The sequence below is a fragment of the Panulirus ornatus genome, chromosome 8 (genome assembly GCF_036320965.1).
Source record: "Panulirus ornatus isolate Po-2019 chromosome 8, ASM3632096v1, whole genome shotgun sequence".
NCBI lineage: Eukaryota > Metazoa > Arthropoda > Malacostraca > Decapoda > Palinuridae > Panulirus > Panulirus ornatus.
In genome coordinates this window covers 36,411,286-36,429,331 of record NC_092231.1, presented here as the reverse complement: position 1 = coordinate 36,429,331, position 18,046 = coordinate 36,411,286, and the positions used below count along the sequence as shown (strand labels likewise).

The window sequence follows — 18,046 nt, the reverse complement described above, 5'->3', positions numbered from 1 at the left end:
CCAAAGGAATTGTAATGAAATCAAATCATCGACACCAAATACTTGCCATAAAGAAAACGGAATCCCATTAAAACACTAGGATGGGCTTGGGTCGAACAAAGCGCTCGGCCAGCCTCACACAGGGAGGGAGTGGTGGCGTCTAGCTCGAGTGAAGCCTCCGCCAACGACCACCATAAACATTACTAATCAACAGATGGTATCGCTGCCACACTAGGGACAAACGCCTGCCTGCCTCTCACGCTAACTACACCTGCTGCGCCACTGACAAACGACTTCAACAAAATTAAGCTCCGCACTCGCAAATCAAGGCTGCAAACAGGCCCACACATAGTGTACAATCCCGTGTCGGAAGAGGGAACTGAACCTCTTGTTCTGAAGGGTAAAAGTATAGAGAAAGTGTCAAAATATATGTGCTTATGAATGTATATTGGCTTTACTAAGTATAAAGTGTCAAAATATATGTACTTATGAATGTATATTGGCTTTACTAAGTATAAAGTGTCAAAATATATGTACTTATGAATGTATATTGGCTTTACTAAGTATAAAGTGTCAAAATATATGTACTTATGAATGTATATTGGCTTTACTTTGTATATAGCCAAAATACAAGTATCTATGTATGTATATTGGCTTTACTTAGTATAAAGTGTCAAAATATAAGTATTTATGAATGTATATTGGCTTTACTAAGTATAAAGTGTCAAAATATATGTACTTATGAATGTATATTGGCTTTACTAAGTATAAAGTGTCAAAATATATGTACTTATGAATGTATATTGGCTTTACTAAGTATAAAGTGTCAAAATATATGTACTTATGAATGTATATTGGCTTTACTTTGTATATAGCCAAAATACAAGTATCTATGTATGTATATTGGCTTTACTTAGTATAAAGTGTCAAAATATAAGTATTTATGAATGTATATTGGCTTTACTAAGTATAAAGTGTCAAAATATATGTACTTATGAATGTATATTGGCTTTACTTTGTATAATGTGTCAAAATATAAGTATTTTGGAATGTATATTGGCTTTACTAAGTATAAAGTGTCAAAATATAAGTATTTTGGAATGTATATTGGCTTTACTAAGTATAAAGTGTCAAAATATAAGTATCTATGAATGTATATTGGCTTTACCATGTATAAAGTGTCAAAATATAAGTATTTATGAATGTATATTGGCTTTACTAAGTAAAAAGTGTCAAAAGATAAGTATCTATGAATGTATATTAGCTTTACTAAGTATAGTATCAAAATATAAGTATTTAGGAATGTATATTGGCTTTACTAAGTGTAAAGTGTCAAAACATAAGTATTTATGAATGTGTATTGGCTTTACTCAGTATAAAGTGTCAAAATATAAGTATTTAGGAATGCATATCGTCTTTATTGACTGAAAGAAAAGATGGAGAAGTAGACCATACCCCTCACACAATGTAAGGCAAGATGACAGCCCTTGAAGGCTTCAGCATGTTGGGGTAAAGGAGCTGGAGGACCTGTGCTGAGACTGGTGTACATTACTACCATAAGATCACTTATAGATCATGCGCCACCGGTCTCCTCTGGCGTTGGTGATGGAGGACACTAAAGATGATTGAAATCTTGCAAAATACGAGAATTTATTTCAGGTTCTCAGAAGAATACAATGACTGAGGTAATGAAATTAGAACTAGGATGACAAAGTACTGCACAATGGGTCAATGAAAAGAATACAAATACAGCAGTTTGCTTAGCGAGTAAGAACAATTGGAATAAACTTTAGCAAGATGCTCAAGACGGCTTACAAAATACATGGACCTTCTGGAGGCAAGTTAAGAGACTATGTATGAAAGGGATCATAAATAATATAGATAAAAAGAATGTAATAGATTAGTGTACATCTCGTCAGAAGACTTGTAGGGTTCCACATGGAACCCTACTACGCCACACAAAGTACCGAACGCCCTTAGCTGGAGCTGGAACTACTATGCCACACAAACTACCCACCTTCCATAGCTGGAACTACTACGCTACAAACACGACACCAACAACCTCCACAACTAATCCACCCACTTCAGCCATACATACACGATGGCACGACCTTTGGGTATGATGCCCTGGCCTTTGACCAAAGGTTAAACCAATCATACCTAAGGACCGCATCGTCGTCCAAGATCATCACCAACACAAGCAGAGTGATCTTACCGAAGCAACTAACCCCATCCACACAAGAGGTCGGCTATCAATCAAGTTCCCCGTCGCCAACCTATCGTCAAACCATCGATTTATCGCCAAACCATCTGGATTTACCCGATATAGCTGGTCCCCACACTCCAATTACCATCAGGGAGACCTTGACCAGTAAACTGTCAATTACTACCCTCGTCATACCGCTGACACTAATGGCCTGAAGAATCAGGCCCCTCGCAAACATTCCCAGCAACAGCAGCGTGCCTCAGGGTACTCTGTCTCTCCTGGGACCACTAGTCTTCTTGATCTGTGTAAATGACTTGTGGATGATGTAAACGTACCGAGGGACGTGGAAAGCGAAGAGGATTGCATGAACTTACAAGGGGACCTTAACAAACTTCAATGTTGGTCTGATACATGGTTGATGAGAAGTTAACCCCAGTAACTGCAATGAGGATAGGATACAGTGTAGGAAGGACTCAGGAAATAAGCTGTTATAACCTGACCGTAACAATTACCTAAGTCCCACATTAAGAGAATAGTAAAGGAGATTAAACCGTCTATCGGCAAATATCAAAACAGCATTCAAGTATATGAATATTCCTCAAGTTTGGTCACCGCACGGGTAGAAGTACCAGAGGCAGCAGAGAAGGTCCAGAGGAGGACAACAAAGATGGTAACGGAATTAAGAGAACTGGGAAAGTATAGAGGCCTTAGATTTGTCAGCTTTGGAAGAGAGAAGAGCGAGAGGAGACCTGGCCACAACATTTAATCTATAAACTACCTCGATGACGCACACAGTGAACTACACTTCGAAAGATACATGGACAGAACGACCAGAAGTCATAAAAATGAAATTAAGAAATCTGATAGAAATTACATGAACACGTACTTTTATCGTACACAAGACATGGATTCACGGAATAAACTGAATAATGAGGCAGTGAACGTACGAGAGATGGGGGTCCCACGAGTGTAAAACTCCCTCCCCATACACTAAGACAGGTAATTCCTACCCCGGTCTAATTTGTCATGATTTCCTGTCTTTTGTCCCGTGGGTAGGGCGACAGACCCACATCTCGAACAGTCGACACACGGGTAGAAACGGCAGCAAGCTAAAAAATACACAGACGACACAATGGCAAAGTATAATAAGATGGGAAATACTTTAAAAGTAACCAAGAACAAAATTACCAAATTATACTTTTTTGGTAAAAATTAGTGTAGAAGACAAGTCAGCAGGACGGGGCAATAGCTAACTGGCGATCATGTGGTTGTTGTAGCAACGTAAAATAACACCAAGTGGTCGTAAGCAGACTAGTGGGTCGTTAAAGGAGTTGGTTAGTTAACATACTTCTGATATGCTAACAATACGTTGGACATAGTGCTTTGTTAACGCAAGTGGTTGTCATTCATTCATATTGTTCACATATTGTTGGACTGTTAGAATTCCTTGCCGTCGTTAGCATACGTTTGGGTCGTTAGCATTCCTTTGGGTCATTTGAATACTGAATTGGTTGTTAACATACTACGAGGTCGTTAGCATACTTCTTGCTCATCAGGAAACCAAGTCGTTCGTTGGTTAATACGATGATATCTGGAAATATTGAACGTGTACTGATATATATATATATATATATATATATATATATATATATATATATATATATATATATATATATATATATATATCGGACTCCACCTACACATGGTTACACCATGAGTAGTGCCCTACGGCAAGGCTGTATCGTTGTAAATGGACGAAGAAGAGTATAGTCTCGTTTTTAGGGACCTTTTCGATCTGATAGTCCATTTCCCTGCTCCTGCGTGGAGTGCAGCGCCGGAGCTGCAGAATCCCCATAAAAGGACCCCAGGAGTTCGTTAATAAGAATGATAAATAAAACAATAAAACATTATATACATAATATATATATATATATATATATATATATATATATATATATATATATACATATCAAACGGGAACGACTGAAATAAATCAAAAGAAACTAAGCTAAACCTGTGAATCGTTTGTTACAGATTCAAACCCCAACATAGCTGATCAGATCCTAGCAGCCATCTTCCCCACAACTGCCCTACAGAAATATGAATTCCTTAACAGCCATAACATTAACTTCATTATCTGTGCCTTTAACTTCTCAGTTCACATTATGGTAATCTTGTTCTTAAGCTCGTAAAGACCCATGGGATTCTAACTGCTGGAAAAGAGATATGAAATTAACAATGATGAGGATCCATCCCTGATGTTTATATAAACTCCATCATTACATGATTCTATGGCTCCGTAACGTCCATCCTCCCTCTCCCTCTATAAGCACTGACCTACTTGTCTTAACTCCACTTCAACAAGCACTTCCTAAAGCTCCTACCTCCAGTGCTACAAGCACTTACACCACTGGACCAAACCCCGGCCCCAGAACACCAGTGGCCTCCCGGAAGCAAACACAGTAACCATTAAACGCTTGTAATTATCTATCCGTACCGTAAGGGGAGGGGAAGTTTACACCCATGGGGCCCGCATCTCTCCCACGATCTCTGCCACCCCACTCCTACTACAAGCAGGACACCACTAGTCCCACACCCATGACTACAAGCACATTAGTCTTATCTCCGCCGCTACAACCATAAAACAACCGGTTCTAACCCCGCTGATAGAAGCACTAGACTATAATGGCACGACCTATCCCCGCTTCGCTACTACAAGCACTCACTCAACTAATCCCTTAGCGCCTCTGCTACAAGCATTAAACCGCCCGGCCCTATACCTCGCGTGCTACAAGCACTGATCAACGACGATCCGCTGCTGCTATAAAAGCCTAACCAATGATGTCTGCTTTCACAAACATCTGCTTCTCAGGGGCTACCAGATTTCTTTTTTTTTTTTTTCATTCCAGTCCACTTACTGCCCCAGGAGAGAACACTGGACAGCAACGGTAGAATAAAACAGCGAATCCCATTACCATGCGTCCAAACCTACCTGACCTAATAATGCAGTACTCCACTCGTCTACTCGCACAGAAAAACCAACCCCATCTCCCTCGCTGGCTTCTCGGGAATCACAAATTGCCATCTCGGAAATAATTCTTCAAAAACTGATCTAATTTTTAAAGACATCGTAAATGAAAGGTGCAGGAGGTGTAATTTTTGAGAGCGGTTGAGAAGCGGTCTTGCGTTGTTAAGGCTAGGCTAGACAGAGCTACCTGTCACGTCAGGCCCTCGAGATAGGCGAGATTCCGGCGTTATTCAGAGGCCAACAGCAGCCCCACCAATCACAGCGCACCTTGGCCTATGACGTCACCACGATCGAACTGACGCAGAATACCAAAGTCCGTTTTGTGTTAAGGTAACAGCTAAGTTACCCAGCGTTACAGATCTAACCAGCGCCATGCGTTTCATGAGTTAGAGATCATTTCAGAATACATTCTCTCCCAAATCTCGGTGACATGGTCAAAATAAAAGTGTATACTATAAACATACTATATTCTTGAGTTCTATGTAAACACTGCAGGAAAATAATTTGCTCAGATGTGTACGTTTCTGAGGCACAAGATACAGCAAGGACGGAGTACGCATCGACTGGTTGCTCCCGTGTGAACCATTCTTCATCTATCTTCTTATTGTAACGTTCGCTATTCGATGCCTCAACCTAAGCGACCCGAGAATACTACAGTTTGTAAAATATGATAAAAAAAAAAAAAAATTAAGAGCTAAATGACCAAGTCATATGCCAGCACAGGTATGCGTACCACGATGGAACCTCACTTGACACCAGCCAGAGACCAAATTCTTCGGCGAATAAATTCGGGCGGAGTTACCACTGGGTCTTCGAAGCTTGGGTATGCGATGTAACAATACCTCAAGCGCTTTTAAGTCATATTTCTAATTTTCTTTGTTAACCACGGTGCCGTAAAGAGGCACTGTGAGTGGGTTTAACCTGACAGAACATCAGCTCAGGTTCAAAGTAAACGGCTTTGAAAACGCTTCATCTTAAGATCCTGCCTTCAAACGTAAAACTTTTAAACGCCCCCCCACCCCCCTCGGTTTTCTGAAGGGAACGCAGTAGTGAAATTGAATTACTGAACGCAATACTAAAGGTGACAGGAATGAGGAAAGTAAACATTAAAAAAACTGACGCTAGAAATACTATACATTGAGGAAATGATGTGCTGAACATAAGACTAAGACAATCTTAATCTTCTTCGGTGTCGACTTTCCCGTCTGAATATTTCTATACATTAAGAGAACCGATAATATGAAATATAACTACGGAAAATAATACAATATTCTTGACAAGATATTGTGTCTTCTTGAAGTGTGAAAAGCAAGCCTAGTCAATACGGAAAATCCTGTAACCGTATAATCATTTTATTTGACTATTTTCTGTTGGTTTCCCTAAATCAAGACAGTGTAACAATTTTCAGTACTGGTGCGAGGTAGCAAAGTGTACTTCCCACGACATTCTACAGCCTTAAACCAACACGACAATTTGACTAAAACTTCCTGGGATAATTTACACTTGCCTATGGCTGTTCTATGCCATAATCAGGCAATTATTTTCCCCCTTTTCCAATTATACTAATAACATTTCTACACCGGATGCTGAGTGATTTCCTTTCTTTTCCAGAGTACGAGGATGGAGGTGCGGCCTTCGTGAGAGACAGCGGCCACCAAACACTGCCACCCTCCCTCCGAAGGCGGCGTCAAGACTCACACGAATTAAGTGTCTCTGAACATCTTTCACTCGGCTTCATACACTTTGTATCTGTATCCGCGGCACACAAGTAACATCAGGCATGGTCGGGAGTGAGCGGACCGCGCGTATACCCTCCCCTCCGACCGCCCAAGCGCCACTGAACGGTCGCCACTCTCGCGAGACTCGCCTGCCTCACCTACCCGTCGCCTGCTCCGCCCTCTCCTGATCAGCGCTCCGCCTTGATTCCACACCAACCTTATCTCTTGTCTCCCGGTCTCTTTCTTTTGCTTGCCTTTCGCATTCCTTCCCTTAACAGTTATAACCAGTCTACCTTTTCTTATATATATTTTTTTTAAAGCTCTTGATTTTCTTCTTTCGCTGCACCTCCACTACATAACTTGGTCTGTGCACCCACTTAAGAGAGCCTATCTCCTCTCTTTAATTCCTACACTTTATCTTTTGTCTCTCATTCTAAAGCTTTCCTCTCCACCCCACATTAACCAGTTCACCTCACTTATTTCTCCCACTTCCAACCACATCTTTTTCGCATTTCTTTGCTTGGTAAATACACATTAAATGTTGGACATAAATTCGCTCCCGTCTGTCTCGCTTTAACTGCCAATTTTACGCCCGCTATCGCACTCTTTATGTCCTATTTATTTCCCTCGTTACCTTCTGGTCTGTCTCCTCTTCCCTAGCATTTTAATTAATGCTGGCAAAGGCGCAACCTACCCGCAGTTTCTGACCTCATTAATTTTCCTGAAGTCGTAACGCGTCAGGGGGACCCGAAAATTCTCACTAATTTTGACAAAAGCATAAGTTCCTCCTCTCTCTCTCTCTCTCTCTCTCTCTCTCTCTCTCTCTCTCTCTCTCTCTCTCTCTCTCTCTCTCAGTACCGAGAGGGTCTAGATTTCTTCATTTTTTTCTAATTCACGTGTGTAAGAAGCACTGTATCCTCAGAGTTAAAGCAAGTCTGTGATATTATAAACAAAGCGGATGCTGCGTCCTTACTTCACCTCACACTGAAGCTCGTAGTATGACGAAAGATTGGAAAGCCTATTATGGCTCAGTCAACACCTATCACTCGACATCCACCAAATCCAACATCAAACATGCATATACGTAACCGCAGCCCCTCACACTCCTTTACTAACTCATGGTTCTATTCACGAGAATGTTTTACACTGTATAAGTCACAGCTCTATTTATGACTGTAATGTATGGTATATAATTCATAGTTCTATTCATGACTATTATATGTCGTGCGTAATTTATAGCTCTATTCACAACTGTTATGTGTAGTATGTAATCAATAGCTCTATTCATGACTGTTGTGAGTAGTATATACCTCACAGCTCAATTCGTGGCTATCATGTGGCTCTATTCACGACTGTCATGTGTAGCATAAAATCAATAGCTCTATTCATGACTGTTCTGTATAGTATATAATTCATAGCTCTATTCATGTGACTGTTGTGTGTAGTATATAATTCATAGCTCTATTCGTGTGATTGTTATGTGTAGTATATAATTCATAGCTCTATTCATGTGACTGTTGTGTGTAGTATATAATTCATAGCTCTATTCATGACTGTTCTGTATAGTATATAATTCATAGCTCTATTCATGTGACTGTTGTGTGAAGTATATAATTCGTAGCTCTATTCGTGTGACTGTTATGTGTAGTATATAATCAATAGCTCTATTCATGACTGTTATGTATAGTTTGTAATTCATAGCTCTATTCGTGTGACTGTTATGTGTAGCTCTATTCATGAGTGTTATGTATAGTATATGATTCATATCTCTGTTCAGTGACTGTTATGTATAGCATATAATTCATATCTCTGTTCATGTCACTGTTATGTATACCATATAATTCATATCTCTATTAATGTGACGGTTATGTATAGCATATAATTCATATCTCTCTTCATGTGACTGTTATGTATAGCATATAATTCATAGCTCTCTTCATGTGACTGTTATGTATAGCATATAATTCATATCTCTGTTCACGTGACTGTTATGTATAGTTTCATAACACCTTCACTAACCTTCTGCAGCGTAGGCATATAATCCCCCACTCTGCCAGCACCTTCTGCGACGATCATAGCGGCCTCATGCGCCCATAAAAACAAGTATATACAAATCTGTCGTGAGGCGTCGTCCCACCCCCACGTCTTCCACAACCCAACAGACAACGCTTACAATTAAGAAATTTCCGCGCCGGAGCTGGTCGCCTTTTGTTGATGAGATGTACCCACCAGAGCTGAGAGTGTAGCCTGGGGGACATCCATGGTGTGGGACTAGCAGTAAACACTGGGTTAAACGTTCGAAATTCTTAATTAACCAAGCCATTGTCTCCGGCTTGGGAGTACACTTTCACATAACACTGTGGACTCTTGGCTAAATAGAGACTGCAGTCGTTAGCAACTGCTCTTCACATAACCCCGGTGGTATGTATGTATGTATGTATGTATGTATGTATGTATGTATGTATGTATGTATGTATGTATATATGCATGTATGTATGTATGTGTGTATGTATGTAGGTTTATATATATATATATATATATATATATATATATATATATATATATATATATATATATATATATATATATATATATATATATATATATATATATATGGGAGCGGGTGGCTGGAAATCCTCCCCTCTCGTTTTTTTCAATTTTCCAAAAGAAGGAACAGAGAAGGGGGCCAGGTGAGGATATTCCCTCAAAGGCCCAGTCCTCTGTTCTTAACGCTACCTCGCTAACGCGGGAAATGGCGAATAGTACAAAAGAAAAAAGATATATATGTATATGTATTTATTTATGTATGAATGTATGGATGGATGTACGTATGTAAATATGGATGTACTTATGTATGTATATATGTAAACTCGCTGGAAAACTAAACAAAGACGCTTCTGTTTATCTTTCCAGTGGGTTTACTTATGTCAGTGTTTTACAAGTGTATGTGATTTACCTCAAGGACACATGCATGTGTGTGTGTGTGTGTGTGTGTGTGTGTGTGTGTGTGTGTGTGTGTGTGTGTGTGTGTGTGTGTGTGTGTCTATTCATTTACCAACTCTTACTGTGCGATGAGGGAATCCCCCACTCGTGAGTCCCCATCTCTTGAATTTCCTCTATCATACAGTTTTCTAAACTTGTGAATGTGGTCCCAAACTAGAACCCTTCGGCACGCCACTTGTGACCTCAACCAATCATCGAAAAATGCTCCTGCATCATGCGTCCTCTCCTCCCTTCCACCACGATAATCATCGATCTATTATCGAAGTAGTCTTCCCTTTCTGCCTGGCTAAAGATCCAGCTTCTTCACCTACTTGTATAGCGTCAAAGGCTTTCTGGCAGTCTCAAACGGAACTCACTCTCTATCAGAAATCTGAGTATTCTTACAAATGATTTCCTTCCCCTGAAACTATGTAATCTCATATTTAGGTGGTTTTTCCTTTACAGGTAATCATCCATTTGCTTTCTAATTATGTCTGCAATTACTTTACGGATTATGCTGGTCAGGGAGACGACTGTAGTGCGTGTGCTGTGTTCGTGATTACTACATGTTATTACTATTTGTGTGTTATGTGGGAGAGAGAGTTTCACACACACCCGTTGCCCCGTCTCTTTACCTTGTGTATACACGATGAGCCATCTATTTACTCCTACCTTTGTATCCACGCACTCATACATGCACCAGCCTAAGCTGTGTGTGTGTGTGTCCGTATGTATATGTGTAATCAGGATGAAAAGAAGGAAGTAACCAGGATGTTTTGGCTCTAAGTGAAACTGATTCGATGACTGAAAAATGAGGGCGAGTGGCATGCACTGGACAGAATGAAGTCAATCAGTGCGATATATGGGGAGCGACGTGCTGTCAATAGGCGGAACCAGGACGTATGAAGTGGTCAAGGTAAACCAACGAGTTAATCTGCAGGCCTTGGCTTTGGACGATAAGCTCTAGTTTCGCTGTAGTATACATGATATCTGGAAAATGTATGTGTGTAAATGGTGACATTAAGCGTCTGTTCTAAACAGAATTTTGTCAAGACAAGAAAAGCAGATTAGGATAATATTTATGTATTCACGTTTTGAGATAAGATTCATGCATTCACGTATTCATTCATAATCATCAAAGACTCATTTCTGTGAAAGAGTCTTGGCGTTAGCCAGGTCCTCTTTCTAAAGACTCCTGCAGCCCGACACTGCGCTACATCCAGTAACAGGACAATGTGGACTCTTTGGATTCATAAGTTCTTCGACGAGACTGTATTCTCAGTGATTCAGCCTCGTCAAAGATGCTTTTTCACTCACTGTGTAATCTTCTACAAGCGGAGCCCAGGAGCACTGTCATATATATATATATATATATATATATATATATATATATATATATATATATATATATATATATATATATATATATATATATATATATATATATATATATATTGTCAAAATGGTTATTTTCTTTATCAAGCCCTTTAGTGGTAAGGTATTAAATTCTAATATCATGAACAATGTAGATTTAGTCAACAAGCTAAACAATATCAATGTCAATTTTGATTTCAAACTAGTTAGCTTTGATGTTTCCTCACTTTTCACTAAAGTTCCAATTGATGACCTTTTAGAAAATATATTTGATGTCTTGGATGATATTTATTTACCTGTTTCAAAGTCTGTTTTCACTGAACTGATAAAATTGTTTATAAAAGAGTGTGTATTTCAATTCAATGGAGATTATTATGCAAAAAAATTTGGTATTGCAATGGGTAACCCTCTTTCACCTGTACTAAGTAATCTTTATATGGAATTTTTTGAAACAAAATTACTAAAGGATATCTTACCTTCTAATGCAATTTGGTTTAGGTATGTAGATGATGTTTTTTGTGTTTGGCCAACAAATGAAAATTTACAAATATTTCTCCCCTTACTTAACAATTTAGTACCTTCCATACAAATTTACTGTAGAAAATGTAAATGATGATATGTTACCATTTTTAGATTGCTTGATCCATAGGCAAGGAAACAAGTCTAAGTTTAGCATATACAGAAAACCTACTAATGTATACTCATATATCCATTATTACTCATTTCAACATGACAGAGTTAAATTATCATCATTTCAATCTATGTTCCTTAGGGCATTACGTATTTGCAGTCCAGAGTTCATTGATGATGAGTTTGAGAAGATATATTCTATTGGATCTAAGTTAAAGTACCCTTGATCTTTCATCGATAAATCCCTGAAGTTAGCAAAGAAATCATTTTATAGATCTGAGCCCAAACCTCCCATTGACACCAAGAATCTTCTAGTTTTCCCTTTTGATAATAATATCACTTTACTTCCCATGTTGCTTAAATCCCTTAATGCAAATGTTGCCTTCAGCAACAATGATACTATACAGAATATCTTAATCAAGATTTCACCAGAAAATTCTCTTGGATGCATCCATAAAGTGCCATGTGGAAATTGTGATAAATTTTATGGTGGGCAGACTGGTAAGGATCTTTCTGTTAGACTTAAACAACATGAATATAGTATAAGAACGGGACAAGAATCAAATGCCATGTTAATCACGCTAAAAACTATGATCATTGTATTGACTGGAGTAATGCCATCTCAGTTATTAACTCTAACTCTATTACCACGAGAAATGTCATTGAATCTTCTGATATTAAATGCACAAAGAATTATAATCTTAACATTACTGATGGTCCATACAAGTTAGATAACTTTATTGTTGATAAGATTTGTAAAATGATAAGTTAATGAACGCTCGTTGTATGTCTTGGACAATCGCATATTTACCAAATGGCGTCCTAGCTCCGTCTCTTCGATGTATATCAACTGACTTATATTTCTTTCTTGTGTCTCCCCTGATGATGTGATTGTTACACGAAAGTGCACTTGGGAAATTATCGTGTTTCATTTTCCCCGTGGACTCATAGGAATATATATATATATATGTACATATATATATATATATATATATATATATATATATATATATATATATATATATATATATATATATATATATATATATATATATACACATATATGTAATGCATCCAATGATGTAATCAGTCTTATGAAATATTACTGCACGTAGAATTACGAAACTAAAAACAGAGCCGAACATTATTAACTCATTATTACGTCATATCTTTCATGTTCTTAAATCCAGCTCTCGTAATTGCAGGTGTGAATGACGGGTGATGATGGATTGGATTTAGATGAATGAAGGAAAGTAGCGTTATTGATGGAAGTCTTCAGATCTCCATTAGTGTCATTTTTTTCGTTTATATTTGAAAGAAATGTTATGTTTCTATAGATTTGTAAAGTTCGTGTGCTTGTAAGATTCAGATTGTGCGAAATAGAACTTAGTGCTTGTACAGACGATTTAGTCATCTTTCTGAAATATATATATATATATATATATATATATATATATATATGTATATATATATATATATATATATATATATATATATATATATATATATATATATATATATATATATATATGTTATCTATTATTTCATTTTGCTTTGTCGCTGTCTCCCGCCTTAGCGAGGTAGCGCAAGGAAATAGACGAAAGAATGGCCCAACCCACCCACATACACATGTATATACATACACGTCCACACACGCAAATATACGTACCCAAAAATACGTATATATATATATATATTATTTTTTTATTATACTTTGTCGCTGTCTCCCGCGTTTGCGAGGTAGCGCAAGGAAACAGACGGAAGAAATGGCCAAACCCCCCCCCCCCATACACATGTATATACATACGTCCACCCACGCAAATATACATACCTACACAGCTTTCCATATATATATATATATATATATATATATATATATATATATATATATATATATATATATATATATATATATTTTCTTTTTTTTTTTTTTGCTTTGTCGCTGTCTCCCGCGTTTGCGAGGTAGCGCAAGGAAGCAGACGAAAGAAATGGCCCAACCCACCCCCATACACATGTATATACATACGTCCACACACGCAAATATACATACCTACACAGCTTTCCATGGTTCACCCCAGACGCGTTACATGCCCTGATTCAATCCACTGACAGCACGTCAACCCCGGTATACCACATCGATCCAATTCACTCTATTCCTTGCCCTCCTTTCACCCTCCTGCATGTTCAGGCCCCGATCACACAAAATCTTTTTCACTCCATCTTTCCACCTCCAATTTGGTCTCCCACTTCTCCTCGTTCCCTCCACCTCCGACACATATATCCTCTTGGTCAATCTTTCCTCACGTATTCTCTCCATGTGCCCAAACCATTTCAAAACACCCTCTTCTGCTCTCTCAACCACGCTCTTTTTATTTCCACACATCTCTCTTACCCTTACGTTACTTACTCGATCAAACCACCCCACACCACACATTGTCCTCAAACATCTCATTTCCAGCACATCCATCCTCCTGCGCACAACTCTATCCATAGCCCACGCCTCGCAACCATACAACATTGTTGGAACCACTATTCCTTCAGACATACCCATTTTTGCTTTCCGAAATAATGTTCTCGACTTCCACACATTCTTCAAGGCTCCCAGGATTTTCGCCCCCTCCCCCACCCTATGATTCACTTCCGCTTCCATGATTCCATCCGCTGCCAGATCCACTCCCAGATATCTAAAACACTTTACTTCCTCCAGTTTTTCTCCATTCAAACTTACCTCCCAATTGACTTGACCCTCAACCCTATATATGGGAAGTGAGTCAGTTGTTGTTCGCTGATGATACAGCGCTGGTGGCTGATTCATGTGAGAAACTGCAGAAGCTGGTGACGGAGTTTGGTAAAGTGTGTGGAAGAAGAAAGTTAAGAGTAAATGTGAATAAGAGCAAGGTTATTAGGTACAGTAGGGTTGAGGGTCAAGTCAATTGGGAGGTGAGTTTGAATGGAGAAAAACTGGAGGAAGTGAAGTGTATTAGATATCTGGGAGTGGATCTGGCAGCGGATGGAACCATGGAAGCGGAAGTGGATCATAGGGTGGGGGAGGGGGCGAAAATTCTGGGGGCCTTGAAGAATGTGTGCAAGTCGAGAACATTATCTCGGAAAGCAAAAATGGGTATGTTTGAAGGAATAGTAGTTCCAACAATGTTGTATGGTTGCGAGGCGTGGGCTATGGATAGAGTTGTGCGCAGGAGGATGGATGTGCTGGAAATGAGATGTTTGAGGACAATGTGTGGTGTGAGGTGGTTTGATCGAGTGAGTAACGTAAGGGTAAGAGAGATGTGTGGAAATAAAAAGAGCGTGGTTGAGAGAGCAGAAGAGGGTGTTTTGAAGTGGTTTGGGCACATGGAGAGGATGAGTGAGGAAAGATTGACCAAGAGGATATATGTGTCGGAGGTGGAGGGAGCAAGGAGAAGAGGGAGACCAAATTGGAGGTGGAAAGATGGAGTGAAAAAGATTTTGTGGGATCGGGGCCTGAACATGCAGGAGGGTGAAAGGAGGGCAAGGAATAGAGTGAATTGGAGCGATGTGGTATACCGGGGTTGACGTGCTGTCAGTGGATTGAATCAAGGCATGTGAAGCGTCTGGGGTAAACCATGGAAAGCTGTGTAGGTATGTATATTTGCGTGTGTGGACGTATGTATATACATGTGTATGGGGGTGGGGTGGGCCATTTCTTTCGTCTGTTTCCTTGCGCTACCTCGCAAACGCGGGAGACAGCGACAAAGTATAAAAAAAAAAAAAGAAATATATATAGATATATATATATATATATATATATATATATATATATATATATATATATATATATATATATATATATATATATATATACACACACAGACATGTACATATATACACATGTACATAGTTCATACTGTCTGCCTTTATTCATTCCCATCACCACCCCGCCACACATGAAATAACAACCCCCTCCCCCTTATGTGTGCGAAGTAGAGCTAGGAAAAGACAACAAAGGCCACATTCGTTTACACTCAGACTCTAGCTGTCATGTATAATGCACCGAAACCACAGCTCCCTTTCCACATCCAGGTCCCACAGAACTTTCCATGGTTTACCCCAGACGCTTCACATGCCCTGGTTCAATCCATTGACAGCACGTCGACCCCGGTATACCACGTCGTTCCACATAGTGCCATATATATATATATATATATATATATATATATATATATATATATATATATAGGGAGCGGGGGGCTGGAAATCCTCCCCTCTCATTTTTTTATTTTAATTTTCCAAAAGAAGGAACAGAGAAGGGGGCCAGGTGAGGGTATTCCCTCAAAGGCCCAGTCCTCTGTTCTTAACGCTACCTCGCTATCGCGGGAAATGGCGAATAGTATAAAGAAAAAAAATATATATAGGGATAGGGAGAAAGTTATCCCTGGGGATAAGGGAGAAAGAATACTTCCCAAGTATTCCCTGCGTGTCGTAGAAGGAGACTAAAAGGGGAGGGAGCGGGTGGCTGGAAATCCTCCCCTATCGTTTTTTTTTTTTTTAATTTTCCAAAAGAAGAAACAGTGAAGGGGGCCAAGTGAGGATAATCCCTCAAAGGCCCAGTCCTCTGTTCTTAACGCTACCTCGCTAACGCGGGAAATGACGAGTGGTATGAAAGAAAAGATTAGAAAGGGTAGTGAGTGGTGGGATGAAGAAGTAAGAGTATTAGTGAAAGAGAAGAGAGAGGCATTTGGACGATTTTTGCAGGGAAAAAATGAAATTGAGTGGGAGACGTATAAAAGAAAGAGACAGGAGGTCAAGAGAAAGGTGCAAGAGGTGAAAAAAAGGGCAAATGAGAGTTGGGGTGAGAGAGTATCATTAAATTTTAGGGAGAATAAAAAGATGTTCTGGAAGGAAGTAAATAAAGTGCGTAAGACAAGGGAGCAAATGGGAACTTCAGTGAAGGGCGCAAATGGGGAGGTGATAACAAGTAGTGGTGATGTGAGAAGGAGATGGAGTGAGTATTTTGAAGGTTTGTTGAATGTGTTTGATGATAGAGTGGCAGATATAGGGTGTTTTGGTCGAGGTGGTGTGCAAAGTGCGAGGGTTAGGGAAAATAATTTGGTAAACAGAGAAGAGGTAGTAAAAGCTTTGCGGAAGATGAAAGCCGGCAAGGCAGCAGGTTTGGATGGTATTGCAGTGGAATTTATTAAAAAAGGGGGTGACTGTATTGTTGACTGGTTGGTAAGGTTATTTAATGTATGTATGACTCATGGTGAGGTGCCTGAGGATTGGCAGAATGCGTGCATAGTGCCATTGTACAAAGGCAAAGGGGATAAGAGTGAGTGCTCAAATTACAGAGGTATAAGTTTGTTGAGTATTCCTGGCAAATTGTATGGGAGGGTATTGATTGAGAGGGTGAAGGCATGTACAGAGCATCAGATTGGGGAAGAGCAGTGTGGTTTCAGAAGTGGTAGAGGATGTGTGGATCAGGTGTTTGCTTTGAAGAATGTATGTGAGAAATACTTAGAAAAGCAAATGAATTTGTATGTAGCATTTATGGATCTGGAGAAGGCATATGATAGAGTTGATAGAGATGCTCTGTGGAAGGTATTAAGAATATATGGTGTGGGAGGAAAGTTGTTAGAAGCAGTGAAAAGTTTTTATCGAGGATGTAAGGCATGTGTACGTGTAGGAAGAGAGGAAAGTGATTGGTTCTCAGTGAATGTAGGTTTGCGGCAGGGGTGTGTGATGTCTCCATGGTTGTTTAATTTGTTTATGGATGGGGTTGTTAGGGAGGTGAATGCAAGAGTTTTGGAAAGAGGGGCAAGGATGAAGTCTGTTGGGGATGAGAGAGCTTGGGAAGTGAGTCAGTTGTTGTTCGCTGATGATACAGCGCTGGTGGCTGATTCATGTGAGAAACTGCAGAAGCTGGTGACTGAGTTTGGTAAAGTGTGTGAAAGAAGAAAGTTAAGAGTAAATGTGAATAAGAGCAAGGTTATTAGGAACAGTAGGGTTGAGGGTCAAGTCAATTGGGAGGTGAGTTTGAATGGAGAAAAACTGGAGGAAGTGAAGTGTTTTAGATATCTGGGAGTGGATCAGGCAGCGGATGGAAACATGGAAGCGGAAGTGGATCATAGGGTGGGGGAGGGGGCGAAAATTCTG

The 18,046-nt window shown here is 39.4% G+C and overlaps 1 protein-coding gene across 5 annotated transcripts in view; it reads right to left on the bottom strand.

The window, feature by feature from the left end:
- Nucleotides 1-18,046, bottom strand: part of LOC139749902 (tetratricopeptide repeat protein 28) — a 655,954-nt gene that overhangs the window by 548,578 nt on the left and 89,330 nt on the right. For 2 of the 5 annotated variants that reach the window (XM_071664299.1, XM_071664301.1), the window contains exon 1: nt 6,912-7,056. The exons of 1 other annotated variant lie outside the window; for it this stretch is intronic. The gene's annotated coding sequence lies outside the window, so the exon portion shown is untranslated. Of the gene's footprint in view, nt 1-6,911; nt 7,057-18,046 lie in introns of those variants that run through there. 2 more of the 5 variants (XM_071664300.1, XM_071664302.1) reach the window with 2 other exon arrangements.